We start from the raw sequence: 13,822 nt of genomic DNA, 5'->3' as shown, positions 1-13,822 counted from the left end.
TCAGAAAGTGACAAAAAGCTGTAGTGTGTAACATGATGGAAAGCAGAATGAACACAACAAAGCAAGCAGAGACATGAAATATGAATTGGTGAATCAACAAAGTGTAGTGTGCACTATAGTAAGGTAAAGGATTTGAGGGGAAAAAAGAGGTATTTGCTCTGTGGTAACTGAAACAGAAGCTATAATTCTCATACAACTGGGACAGAATCCTACAGAACTTAGTTGTGGAAGAATCTCTGACAATTTTTGTGAGCTAACTGCAAAAAAAACTTTCTTAGGATTGAATCATTGTGGTCTAATTCAGAAAAGAATTCCAGCTGGTCTCCTGTAAAAGTGCATGAAATTAATGTACCCTTTATTCCTTGTATCTTTTATGTTCATTGATGAAAGTCTAGAGAAAATTAGGGGCGAATTTTTGTATGTTCAGTACATCCAGTCGGAGAGAGCTAGATTTGCCAAGCATACATACAAACTGTATTGTTCAGAAAATGGGTGCTGTCATTTCTACATATCTATTGGAAAGAAGCAAGAGAGTTGACATAGCTCTGAATTTTCTAGTCATTGAGGAGACTGTGTTTGAAATGTGTGTGGTTCTGTTTTGGGGGTGGAGAATTGTTTACATGGGCAATTAGTACATGAGGAGATATGTTGAGGGGTATAAGAAGAAAAACTTTTACCTTCCGGCTGTAAGCATGTCCTATTAAAGCATTATTTCCTATGTACTGAACATAATGCCCAAGAGATGAAGTCCAAGTTTAAGCACAATTTGGCAGAGCAACTCTCTAGGAATCTTATCCTCCCTGACTACACCCATAAATCTATGTCCACAAAATGCTTGTTTCTTCACATGCAGTCCCAGATGTTCGGGAGTAAGAGAGCATTCACAAAAAATTGTGGAAAGATCACATGCACATTTGAGTGTTCTCGTGTGCAGAGGTCACCTCATTGTGCAAGCAGTCTATGGATTTTCTGCTTTGCTTGGGATCCTGTGCTGCATGTATTGCGATGAAAAGTATTATGTAGCGTAGTGGTAGCGTTTGTGCCTACCACGCAAGGGGCTCGGATTCGATTCCCAGCAGGGGACTGGATGTTGCATTGTGATGACCTCAACCCACACGAAAAATAATTATCAAAATCTGAATTGTGAAGTCATCCAAAATTCTAGTTGGAAAACCACATTCTTTGTTATACTTCTCAATTGGTCATGATCCCGCTTTGTTTATGAACTGAAAACTCTAATATTCATGAGAAACTGCTCTGAAATTAACCTGAACCGACAAAATTGTGTATATATTCTCTGAAACTTCAAAGGAATTAGAAAAAGTGACAATTTCGTGAATCACACACAATACTGTTAACAATCGCATGAACACTGGGGGGTTTCACCATACATCTACCCACTTTTGAGTATAACCAGTGTCTCTTAATACTAAGACTCGTAGCAATACAATATCAAAAAACTTTTATTATTGGGTAAACAGTCACTACGTGATTTGACAGCTGACATTTATAATTCCCGCTCACATCAGGAAAAGCACCAGTACGGGAATAGCAGCTTTTACGTTTATTGGTCAGAACGCAAGCAATTATGGCAGTCGCCGTAATTTTCACGCGAAGCTACAATTCGTGACAAAATACTCTTACTAGTTACTGTCATATATCTAGTCTCATAACAATACATAAAACTACATAAAATAACTACAATAATTTTGATATGCAAGGAGAATTAGTCCTAATGAGAGGAAGAAGTTTATATTTACTGGTGTTTCAACAATGACTACCAGACAACTTTTAATTCACTGATTGTAATTTTATTTTCGTTAGCAGAAAGCAAACAAACTAAACAAAGAATTTAATTAAACAGAGTCTGTAATTCTTAAACTTTTAATAGAGAAAGTAAGTTTCTAGGTCAGGGGATAGCGTTCAGCGAAATCCCTTAACTTTTTGTTGCATACGAAGCGTTGCGTTAGGCAGCACGATGTCGGCACATTAAGACGATGAGAGCAGGATACAGACAGTTCCACTGGTTAATCTTCTCCGGCAAAACGCAAATAAAGTTCCGGCACAGCTGTATCATTAACCCGGTGGTGATTAATAAACCACAAGACACCAGTATACAAACGTTGTTGACATGTCCTCTCTTTCAAAGTACATGAGGTAGACATCGCTCGTTTTTACACTTTATGCACTGTCTGTGACGCTATCGTCCATAATTACACGGTTCGTCACATTCATATAGTCTTAGCCACAAATACACAGTTCATAGAATTGTTCATGTATGTGAAGCACACCGTAAACAATGTCCACTCTGTTCTCGCATTTCAAACTTCGACAACATCACTGAAAGCCATTTATATTGCACAGTTAATTAGTCTTCACTTTCATGGCTTGATAGAATGTGATATACAACAGTTCCACCACCCAAAACCAATACCAGCAAAGTTCATTCGAATAAAGGCACAGTTCGTGTCGGCCACAACAAAGTAATGTTAGCGGCACTTTCACAGTCTGGTTTATTTGCTCTTAAAGTTCGCTGGCGATGGCATTTCATACCGCAGTGGTAAAGAGAATTAACAGTCCGATAGTTTGGTATCACTGTCCATACAATTACGTATGTTTTTCATGGAACACAGTACTATTTTTCCCGCGCACGCTTCAGACACGACATCCACCATCCCCTCTACTACGCAACAACCTTTCAACTCTCGATATCACTATCGCTGTCCCCTGTCTATAGATCTTATATCATTATCGTAAAGTACATAAACCTTTATAAATGTTACTGACTGCATTTTTCACAATTAATAATATTCCAAAAGAGAACTTTAGAAACTTTACCACAGGTACAAAGCAAGAAACATATTTATCTATTGGCAAACGAAATAATCACAATTACATCTTTACATTTAAAAACCACAGTAGAATGTTACATAACCACAATTAGAAATGCCCATAATAACAAAAGAAAAAGAATAGAAATCTAAAGAAAATCACGAAAAAAAATTTATAGGCGTTATTAGCAATGCCTTCACAGCGTGCCCCTCATTATTTTCATCATCATTGACCCGCAAGACGCAAGTGGCGTCAACTCAAACTAGACTTGCAATACGGTGGCCGAACTCCCCCGCATGAGGCCTCCCGACCAACAGTGCCATACGATCATTCCTTTTTTTCCGATGAAAAGCTGACAGAAAAAGAAAACGCAAAAAGTGACTTTCGGTAAAGAAGTATCTAAATAACGTAGGTATGATAAATACAAAGTGAATGCTTTTCTGTAAATTTCAGGAGGAGATCATTGCGAGATTTATTTCTGCGTGGGAAACTGCAGTAGCAAGGTTAGCAATAATTTTGTTAGCCAATAACTGGTGACTTGTATGTCAGTTTGAACTATTTTTTCATATTTGAAACAAAGCAGTTCCGTGATTATTGCTGAAACTGAGAAATATTAAAGGGAGGTTCTTGGCCATTGTGTGATGTTTAATTAATTTTTGATCTGTCATTTTCATTTCATTTTATAAAAAAGTTAACACAGATTTAACAATGAAAGATTGTAAATCAACATCCTAGGACTCTACAAATGTGGGAATTTCATAAACACCAGAATCCAATAGAGTGGAGGTTTTTTTCCAGTTATGTGCTGTTGTATCATCAATGCCACCCCCCCCCCCCCCCTCTCTCTCTCTCTCTCTCTCTCTCTCTCTCTCTCTCTCTCTCTCTCTCTCTCTCTCTCACACACACACACACTTACTCCTCCCCCTCCCTACCTCTGTCCCCATCCCTCTGCCCCCTCCCTCCCGTCCTCCTCCTCCTCCCCCTCCCCCTCTCGCCCTCCTCCCCCTCCCTCCTTCTCCCCCTCCCTCCTTCTCCCCCCACCCTCCTTCTCCCCCTCCCTCCTTCTCCCCCCTCCCTCCTTCTCCCCCCTCCCTCCTTCTCCCCCCTCCCTCCTTCTCCCCCTCCCTCTCGTCCCTCCCTCCCTCCTTCTCCCCCCTCCCTCCTTCTCCCCCTCCCTCTCACCCCTCCCTCCCTCCTTCTCCCCCACCGTTCCTCTCCCCCTCCCTCTCCCCATCTCTCCTTCTCCCCCCTCCCTCCCTCTCCCGCCATCCTTCTCCCCCTTCCCTCTCTCCTTCTCCCACCTCCCTCCCTCTCCTTCCATCCTTCCCCCTCTCCATCCCCCTCTCCCCATCTCCCCCTTCCCTCTCTCTCCCCCTCCCCTCCCTCCCCTTCCCTCTCCCCCTCCCCTCCATTCCCTCCCTCCCCCTCCCTCCCTCCCCCCTCCCTCCCTCCCCCTCCCCTCCCTCCCTCCCCCTCCCTCTCCACCTCCCCTCCCTCTCCACCTCCCCTCCCTCTCCACCTCCCCTCCCTCTCCACCTCCCCTCCCTCTCCACCTCCCCTCCCTCTCCACCTCCCCTCCCTCTCCACCTCCCCTCCCTCTCCACCTCCCCTCCCTCTCCACCTCCCCTCCCTCTCCACCTCCCCTCCCTCTCCACCTCCCCTCCCCTCCCCTCCCCTCCCAACCCACCTCCCCTCCCCTCCCTCTCCACCTCCCCTCCCTCTCCACCTCCCCTCCCTGTCCACCTCCCCTCCCTCTCCACCTCCCCTCCCTCTCCACCTCCCCTCCCTCTCCCCCTCCCTCTCCCCCTCCCTCTCCCCCTCCCTCTCCCCCTCCCTCTCCCCCTCCCTCTCCCCCACCCCCTCCCCCACCCTCTCCACCCTCCCTCTCCACCCTCCCTCTCCACCCTCCCTCTCCCCCCTCCCTCTCCCCCCTCCCTCTCCCCCCTCCTCCCTTTTTTCCCCAGTTGTGCTATTAACTTGTCATAGCATAAATGCTTGTACAAACTTTTCATAAATTTCTGCATTTTTTGTTCTCTATTTTCCTACTTTGAAAGTTACGTATCTTATTCTTCGCATTCGTATGATTGAAGAGCCATTCTGCACAACTTTTCTTTTTCTGTAAGCCATACATATGAGAGAATGAGTGAGTGAGCACCCACACGCGCTTTCTGCATCCTCATAAACCACTGAGCTAATTTCAACCAAGCTTGGTTCACATCCCTTCGGTCAGGCAACAGTCGCTATGGGGGTAAGAACTATACCTAGGATAGTTCAGGAGATACGAAGTCATAAACAGTGAGATGCATCAAAAACTGCTGCATCATGCATTACATTTTTATTTATTACTTATTTGCTCCGCCCCATGAACCATGGACCTTGCCGTTGGTGGGGAGGCTTGCGTGCCTCAATGATACAGATAGGAAGGTGTAACCACAATGGAGGGGTATCTGTTGAGAGGCCAGACAAACGTGTGGTTCCAGAAGAGGGGCAGCAGCCTTTTCAGTAGTTGCAGGGGCAACAGTCTGGATGATTGACTTATCTGGCCTTGTAACATTAACCAAAACGGCCTTGCTGTTGTGGTACTGCGAACGGCTGAAAGCAAAGGGGAACTACAGCTGTAATTTTTCCCAAGGGCATGCAGCTTTACTGTATGGTTAAATGGTGGTGGCGTCCTCTTGTGTAAAATATTCCGGAGGTAAAATAGTCCTCCATTCGGATCTCCGGGCGGGGACTACTCAGGAGGACGTCGTTATCAGGAGAAAGAAAACTGGCATTCTACGGATTGGAGCGTGGAATGTCAGATCCATTAATCGGGCAAGTAGGTTAGAAAATTTGAAAAGGGAAATGGATAGGTTAAAGTTAGATATAGTGGGAATTAGTGAAGTTCGGTGGCAGGAGGAACAAGACTTTTGGTCAGGTGATTACAGGGTTATAAATACAAAATCAAATAGGGGTAATGCAGGAGTAGGTTTAATCATGAATAAAAAAATTGGAGTGTGGGTAAGCTACTACAAACAGCATAGTGAATGTATTATAGTGGCCAAGATAGACATGAAGCCCATGCCTACTACAGTAGTACAAGTTTATATGCCAACTAGCTCTGCAGATGACGAAGAAATTGAAGAAATGTATGATGAGATAAAAGAAATTATTCAGGTAGTGAAGGGAGACGAAAATTTAATAGTCATGGGTGACTGGAATTTGACAGTAGGAAAAGGGAGAGAAGGAAACATACTTGGTGACTATGGATTGGGGCTAAGAAATGAAAGAGGAAGCCGTCTGTTAGAATTTTTCACAGAGCATAACTTAATCATAGCTAACACTTGGTTCAAGAATCATGAAAGATGGTTGTATACATGGAAGAAGCCTGGAGATACTAAAAGGTACCAGATAGATTATATAATGGTAAGACAGAGATTTAGGAACCAGGTTTTAAATTGTAAGACATTTCCAGGGGCAGATGTGGACTCTGACCACAATCTATTGGTTATGAACTGTAGATTAAAACTGAAGAAATTGCAAAAGGATGGGAATTTAAGGAGATGGGACGTGGATAAACTGACTAAACCAGAGGTTGTACAGAGTTTCAGGGAGAGCATAAGGGAACAATTGACATGAATTGGGGAAAGAAATACAGTAGAAGAAGAATGGGTAGCTTTGAGGGATGAAGTAGTGAAGGCAGCAGAGGATCAAGTAGGTAAAAAGACAAAGGCTAGTAGAAATCCTTGGGTAACAGAAGAAATATTGAATTTAATTGATGAGAGGAGAAAATATAAAAATGCAGTAAATGAAGCAGGCAAAAAGGAATACAAACGTCTCAAAAATGAGATTGACAGGAAGTGCAAATTGGCTAAGCAGGCATGGCTAGAGGACAAATGTAAGGATGTGGAGGTTTATATCACTAGGGGTAAGATAGATACAGCCTACAGGAAAATTAGAGACACCTTTGGAGGAAAGAGAGCCACTTGCATGAATATCAAGAGCTCAGATGGAAACCCAGTTCTAAGCGAAGAGGGGAAAGCAGAAAAGTGGAAGGAGAATATAGAGGGTCTATACAAAGGGGTTGTACTTGAGGACAATATTATGGAAATGGAAGAGGAGGTAGATGAAGATGAAATGGGAGATATCATACTGCATGAAGAGTTTGACAGAGCACTGAAAGACCTGAGTCGAAACAAGGTGACGGGAGTAGACAACATTCCATTAGAACTACTGACAGCCTTGGGAGAACCAGTCCTGATAAAACTCTACCATCTGGTGAGCAAGACGTATGAGACAGGCGAAATACCCTCAGACTTAAAGAAGAATATAATAATTCCAATCCCAAAGTAATCAGGTGTTGACAGATGTGAAAATTACCAAACTATCAGTTTAATAAGTCACAGCTGCAAAATACTAACACGAATTATTTACAGACGAATGGAAGAACTGGTAGAAGCAGACCTCGGGGAAGATCAGTTAGGATTCCGTAGAAATGTTGGAACACGTGAGGCAATACTGACCTTACAACTTATCTTAGAAGAAAGATTAAGGAAAGGCAAACCTACGTTTCTAGCATTTGTAGACTTAGAGAAAGCTTTTGACAATGTTGACTGGAATACTCTCTTTCAAATTCTAAAGGTGTCAGGAAGTCGTTTCTGAAAGTATTTGTATAGAGTGTAGCCATGTATGGAAGTGAAACATGGACGATAAATAGTTTGCACAGGAAGAGAATAGAAGCTTTCGAAATGTGGTGCTACAGAAGAATGTTGAAGATTAGGTGGGTAGATCACGTAACTAATGAGGAGGTATTGAATAGGACTGGGGAGAAGAGAAGTTTGTGGCACAACTTGAGTAGAAGAAGGGATCGGTTGGTAGGACATGTCCTGAGGCATCAAGGGATCACAAATTTAGCATTGGAGGGCAGTGTGGAGGTTAAAAATCGTAGAGGGAGACCAAGAGATGAATACACTAAACAGATTCAGAAGGATGTAGGTTGCAGTAGGTACTGGGAAATGAAGGAGCTTGCACAGGATAGATTAGCATGGAGAGCTGCATCAAACCAGTCTCAGGACTGAAGACAACAACAACAACAACAACAACTTATTTGCTACTAACTTTGACTGCTTTATTTCTTTGTTGGTAGTCCTTGGTGTCAAAGTACTGCGTTGATACACTGGCTGAAAAAAAAAAAAAAGGGGGGGGGGTTTGGAAGTTCAACACGGTCTACTTTAAATGATGTAGCCGAAAGGTACACATTTGCATTTCACTGTTCAGAACCCCCTATATACATTGTTGTTCTAACCAACACAGGTTTCTCATCTGAAACTCGCCCATGGACTGACATTTTCGGGCCCTTATGTATCCTCACAATAATAGGTGCTGAAAATACACATTGGTCGAAGTTAAATTTACAAAATTACAATTAAAGCTTAACTCATTAAATTAATGAATACATTGAAAAATTATTTCTTTTTAACAGTTTCTTGTACTAAAAGTTAGGCCGAATTATTTGTTTAAATTGTGAAATTAACAAATATTGTTACACAAACAATACTTTTGACAAAACTGTTAATTACTGTGGAATTAATTAAGGGCTGGTTTTCCGAATAGAGCCAAATAGATCCTTTAAGAATACTACTAGTTGTTCCTCCAAATGTTTATAATTAGTACAGAATTTATATTTGTTTATATCTCAGCAATAGAAACAATTATTGATTTTGCCCGATAATGAAAGATACTAACTGTGAATAGTCAAAATAAATTATAAAATCAATTACATACATAAAACTAAGCACAAAATTAGATCAGTTGTTATATTCTATAAAACTGAGGGCCAACCTTTCTCTTTTATGAAAGTGCAGATCATACTCACGTATGTTAATGGTAATTAGTTAAAATTGAAAAAAAAAAAATTCAGGGGGCAGATGACAAAACAAGAAGGGAAGTAAAAAAATCCCAACTTTCTTTGTCACATATTCACAAAACATTCTGCAGACAGCATTCACATACGCCACTGAATGTTCATGTAAATCTCATTATGTGCGATACATCATTCTGTAGAATCACCATGTATACTGAAATTGCGTAAGTTGGGTGTCATGTTATATGAAAAATATGGGGTTAGGCTGTAGTTTACACATGTATTAAAATAGTTTCTTGGCATTTTACAAAAATGACCATTATCATGTTTCTGAAATACATTTTAATGCAAAATTTATACACTTAACACTGAAAAACGCAATAATACACTGAAAACATTTTTGTTGCATCTGAATCCTAAATAGTCGCTCGATCATCTTCACTGGAAGGATGTGGTTGTGCTGCAGTCGTTTTAGTTTCCATGACGGGTTTCCTTACATGCCAACCCTTTGTAGCAGAAATGTTCTCACTAGGTGCTGGACATTTATAAAATAAATTTCTTTATTTCTGTCTATGATCAAAAGCTCGTTAGGTCCTCGGACTACTCGTTTTGGTCAGCACTGACCATCTTCAGATCTCTTTTAAAAACATGTTCTAATATAATGAAGCCTTAGTGGCATCATTGAAAGATGAACACATGCCTCTATGGCTCCATTTTATTGGGACATGTTTTTAAAACAGATATGAATATCGTCATTGCTGATGGAAACCAGTAGTCTGAGGACCTGATGAGTTTGTGATCATAGAGAAAAATAAACAAATTTATTCCACACTTTCTGCATCACTATTCAATTCATGACCATGTTGCAGATTGTGAAACTTGACATTTGTTTCGAGTGGCACACTGTTTTGCAAAGAAATCTTTGTTAGCTGTGTATATCGTCTTTGCGAGTTGATTGTATAACATTTGTAACATTTAAGGGACTGTTCAACATCTCTCTCTTCACAATTGCACTCTCTACTTCTTCAGGATCCTGTTCCTCAACAATTTTCACTGCAGCATCATCATTCTGAAGGACCAAGCCATTTTCTTTGTCATCATCTTTCTAAAAGCTTGAATTTCCTCATCATCTGTTTCTTGTGCATTACTATTCTCACAGAAAACTATCAAATCTTCGTTACCCATATCCTTGGAATGAGAGTTTACAAAGTCTCACACTTTGACACCAGTAAATCCAATCCACCATGCCATGTCCACAATTTCTCTTGGTGCATGGTGATATCAGTGACCACTTCATCTTCTGACACACACCACCAGGTCACAGCTTCCTCTAGACACCATTCATATGTTTTGGAGTGATGTCAGTGCACATGTCGCTAATATCAATCACGGTTTTGATATTAATCCATTGCCAGAAAGTCTTTGTGGCAAAATCATCTCTTGAATCACATTCTCCTGAGAGATTAGAGAAAATTTAATACCAATAATATTTCTTCAATGTAGAAATAACTCCTTTGTTCATGTGTTGCAAGATAAATTTATTGGTTGGTGGGGGAAACAGTGTTTGAGTGTTTTTATGTGAGTCACTAATGGGAAGCTGGCAGTTGGCAACATGACTGAGTAGGAGGAGCATTTTGAAACAGATTTTATTCTTTCTCAGAGAAGGCCTTCAATTCTCTGTTAGTTAATTAAAAAACAGTCACTGAAAATAGCAGAAGTAATCCAACCTTTATTCCATATCCGATGAACTCCCAGCCTACTCTTGTCTGAACCCTTTAGTGTCCCAGGATTCTGAGAGTACTGGATCATAAGGGATTTTAATTTACAGTTCCCTGCAACATTTCCTCAGAAAATAATGGTGCAGCTTTAAATCCTATCCATGTTTTCTCTTCAGTAGAAATCAGTGCAGGTAGGCATTCACTTCGAAAATAAGCTTTCTTTTAACTTCTTTATAAATTCCTTGGCTCCAGCTTCATCTGCTGGCAGAATACAACATCTGTAGGTGGCTCTTTCCCTTTATGGGGATACTTTATTTCCTCTTACCCGACGTTTTTTTACGTGTTGGCAAACATGCCCTAAATCAGTGAAGACAAATACCAAGATGGTCCCTTCGAAAGGGCACAGCTGCTTTCCTTCACCATCCTTCCCTAATCTGAGCTTGTGGTCCATCTATAAGGACCTCATTATAGACTGGACATTAAACACTAATTTCCTCCTCTTCCCCTGACAAATGCAGCAGATGATCTGCTCCGAGAAGCACTAATGCATTACTGCTTCCACATACTGTTATGAAATTGCAGCACTGGAGTTAAAACTAAAATCACATATACGTGAAAATGTAGTAAACAAGTCAGTGTATAATGGGGTGTGCCTGTACCTACACAGAATATATCGCTAGAAGACACATACAAGGATTGACTGCAAAGTAATGCCTTCACCTTTGTATCTCTTCAACAGTTGGCAGCATTTGTATGCGGCAGGTACTGGCTTGTACCGTAGCCTCTACTCTATAGCTCCAGTTGGCAGGAAGTCTTAGCGTTGAACGGTGGTGGTGTTACAGTGTAAAGTGTGGAACCCTGCACAGACAGCCAGTCAGTGTGATTTAAGCAATGTGCAGTCATTGAATTCTTGACAGCAGAAGGTGTCACCCCAAAGGAGATTCATCAGAGAATGAAAGCAGTTTATGCTTATTGTGTTGATATGAGTACTGTGCATCATTGGTGAGTGAGTTTAAAGATGTTGAGGTGGGAACGTCTGACCTGCATGACAAACAAAGAGTTGGACATCCTGTGACAGCAACCACCAAGTTTCACAAGCAAAATGTTGACAGATTGATTCAGGATGATCGTTGCATCACTCAGACAGAAATTGCAAGCACAATCAGCATTTCACAAGAACATGTGGATCACATTATTGCTTTGCAAACCTCACACTTTACGTGCCACCACAGCAGAACTTCAGACACTGAATCTTACCACCATACGGCATCCTCCATACAGTCCAGATTTAGCATCGTCTCACTTCCATCTGTCCCCGACATGAAAGACGATCTGCAGGGACATCATTTTGCTTCTGAAGAAGACGTTGAGGGAATTGTTAGACTGTGGTTGTAGAAACAGTGTGTTGACTTCTTCCATGACAGTTTCAGAAAACTTGTGTATCGTTGGCAGAAATGTATTCAATTGGCTGGTGATTATGTGGAAAAGTGAATATTGTTAATTAAAGATCACATTCTAAGGATTATTGCTGTGTTTGATTTATTAAAATATGCATCACAGCATAACTTCAACACACTATACAATGAAACACATGTGGACCCCAGCTGCCTGTCGTCTGCTAAAAAGTGCAAAGATTCCCACCAATGCCAGAAAGCAGTGCACTTTACGCGTGCACCAATATACATGCATAGTTGCACAGTTGGGAATTTATGCACATGTGCAAAGCTAAAGAAAAGGCATCATGTGGATTCATAAAGGAATGACCCAGTAAAGCAAAAAATCTACTAAGGCTTCAAGGCAGGAATCTGGGACACTTACCACTGTTTCTAGTGAAAACGAAAAGAAAATGATCCCTTCTAGAAGATGAAAGATTTCTTATAGTCATACACAATGTGGGGAATTGGAATCCTTTCAAGTAGACAAATGTCTCATGGGTTACTAAACAAAAATGAGCTGTGTTAATATTTGTGACAGTACGTGCATACAACATATAAATTAGTTCATATTTTCTACATAATGACAAATATGTAAAAAATATATAAAAATATGTATGTATATTAGGTAAAGATAATCATAATCGTGGGAAAAACTGTACTTCAAAAATGTCATGTGTGTATGGGTTAAATAATATCAATTACATGTTAACTGAACCTGGGGCTAAAATACACAATGAACTATTTCACTGTTATTGAGAATTGAGACTTCACTACACAACATAACTGTAGCTTGTCATTTACTTTGTTAACAGTGCTGTGCAACTGTAATGGAAATCCATCTTTAAGGAGCAACAGTATATGTCGATATAATTCCAATATAAATCTGCTAGGGTGAAACCAAGGAGATTCTCACATCTGTAATAAAAGAATGTAGACTTCCACAGCTGTTATTTGATGGCGATTCTAAATGTGATGTAAAACTAAGGTAATTTATAAAACAACTTTGAAATTCTTACTATTATAGGAAAATTGTAAAATTTCATTACTGTATAGAATGTTGTTTGTGTGTCAACCTTATTGATGTGCAAACTATAATCTTACAGTCGAAAAGAATGAATGAGGTGTGAGAAGTATAATTTTCATGTCAGCTATTTATAGCAAAAAGTCAGTAGTTTATGGAAGTAACAAGTAACAGTGAATAAGTGATAATGTGGGGATAGCCTATTGCTGTTGTCTTGTTAAGTTATCCATTGTATCTCCAGAGCTGTTCCACATAACTCTGAAATGTTGATGTACACAGAAGAAAGAAATTTTAAAGCTTTCATTGAAGCTACCCATCACCAGTCCATTAGAAGTTAGTGCTCAAAGATACTAACTGCCACCAATCTGTTAATGAAATGTGAGTGCAGCACCTTAATGAACAATTATATTTTATGGTGCTGATGCCATATTGATACTAAAACATGATATCGTGTTTTCTACATGTGGTGATGACAGTAATTAGCAGAAGTGATACAGATGACTGGTTTCTATTGTGTTTGGGTTTCCAGTAAAATGAATTTCGAAGGGTGTTAGAACAAGCAATGAAAAATGCAAGATGGATTAATGACAATATTATGAAAAGGAAAGATACAACTCACCATGTCTGGCCACTGGTCCGGCTTCAGTGGCAAGTGGCAGTGGTTCCTCCAGGGGGCTCACTGCTCTTTGGCAGGTTTGTGCTTGGCTAACATGGGGCCCCAGCCTTTGCAGCATCTTTTCCCATCTGTGCCAGATGTCTGTCTTTGTGCTATTCTTTTTCCCCTCCCTTGGCGAACATATCTGGGATGTTTTTGGAAATGTGTTCTGCATTTTCAGTAGCTGATATCAGAACAGTTTCTCCACTGTTTTTTGTTCCTTTTCTCTTTCTTCATTCCCCTTCTCCCATCCTTCCTCCATTTAGGCATTTGAGGTTTCTCTTTTTCTTCTTCCTCCCTGTGCACTCCCGAGGGCCG

This window comes from Schistocerca nitens, chromosome 9, assembly GCF_023898315.1.
Source record: "Schistocerca nitens isolate TAMUIC-IGC-003100 chromosome 9, iqSchNite1.1, whole genome shotgun sequence".
Classification (NCBI taxonomy): Eukaryota; Metazoa; Arthropoda; class Insecta; order Orthoptera; family Acrididae; genus Schistocerca; species Schistocerca nitens.
The sequence above is the reverse complement of the archived record's forward strand: the minus strand, read 5'-3'. Positions refer to the sequence as shown.